At 59.0% G+C, this 1279-nt stretch overlaps 1 protein-coding gene across 1 annotated transcript in view; it reads left to right on the top strand.

Annotated features, from left to right (window-relative positions):
- Window positions 1-303: 303 nt before the first annotated feature.
- The window catches only part of haus3 (HAUS augmin-like complex, subunit 3), a 31265-nt gene continuing 30289 nt past the window's right edge, over window positions 304-1279 (top strand). Inside the window, exon 1 of the mRNA XM_043704166.1 lies at window positions 304-518. The gene's annotated coding sequence lies outside the window, so the exon portion shown is untranslated. The remainder of the gene's footprint in view (window positions 519-1279) is intronic.

The following is a 1279-nucleotide window of genomic DNA, read 5'->3' on the forward strand; positions in this document are numbered from 1 at the left end:
TTCCAGCGCAAGGAAGCTGAGTCCCCGCCCCCACAGTCCTCCCAAGGCGACCTCCCACCCGCTGGTGGCGCTGTGAGCGGTCCTCCCAGCGGCGGGGGCGCTACGCACGCGGTCCTCCCAGCGGCGGGAGCGCCGTAATTCCGGTCCTCCCAGCGGCGGGGGCGCTATACACGCGGTCCAATCACCGGCGGGGGCGCCGCAAACCGGGTCCTCCCAGCGGCGGGGGCGCTGTAAACCAGGTCCTTCCAGCTGCTTGTTCCAGTCAACCCGGTCCTCCCAGCAGCTGGGCGCCGTCGGCAAAGTTGTCACCTCTTGTCTCCCCGATGAACTCGTTGTTCTCCCCCGGCCTGCATGAAATGCGCAGACGCGCTAACGGAAACCGGCGGACGGATGAGGAGTGGCGGGAAAGTTTGAGTGTGTTTACAGAGATAGTAGTAAAGAAAAATAATCGAATAAGGCTCAGTTGAACTGGATCACGCTTCAGGATAGTGTACCGACATTGTACGGAAAGCGGGGAGGTGAGAATCGGGCTGGGGTTCCCCCTCTTCCCTTATTCTCTTGCGTTTACCTCAGTGATGCCTGAGGCCTACCCGTCGCGGGTACGTGCTGTGGAGGGGCCCCATGCCGGACTCTCTCAGTCGGTGTGAGTGTGGATGTGTGCATGTAGTACAAAACGCGAGACCCACCCCCGCCCGAATTGCTTCCCGTTTGCGGTGCTCGCGATGCTGCCGGGTCTGATTTCCCGCCTTTTTTTCCGCGATGGGTCACGTGCGTGTGCCTGAGGCCACTCGGCCCCTCCGTCCTTCGGCGGCTAACTCTACCTCCCAGCTATGCCTGTCTCTTTGTTGGCTACGTAGAACAGTTGATCTTCCGTAATTACACCGGCACCACTCCCCACCTCTTCCTCCGGTACATTGATGACTGCATTGGTGCCACATCGTGCTCCCGCGAAGAGGTTGAGCAATTCATCAACTTCACCAACACATTCCACCCTGACCTTAAATTTACCTGGACCATCTCTGACACCTCCCTCCCCTTCCTGGACCTTTCCAACTCCATCAGTGACGACCGACTTGACACTGACACCTTCTACAAACCCACCGACTCCCACAGCTACCTGGATGACACCTCTTCCCACCCTACCTCTTGCAAAAATGCCATCCCGTATTCCCAATTCCTCCGCCTCCGCCGTATCTGCTCCCAGGAGGAGCGGTTCCACCATAGAACACACCAGATGGCCGCCTCCTTTAGAGACCGCAATTTCCCTTCCCAAGTGGTT

Source organism: Chiloscyllium plagiosum, chromosome 2 (assembly GCF_004010195.1).
Source record: "Chiloscyllium plagiosum isolate BGI_BamShark_2017 chromosome 2, ASM401019v2, whole genome shotgun sequence".
NCBI classification, from domain to species: domain Eukaryota; kingdom Metazoa; phylum Chordata; class Chondrichthyes; order Orectolobiformes; family Hemiscylliidae; genus Chiloscyllium; species Chiloscyllium plagiosum.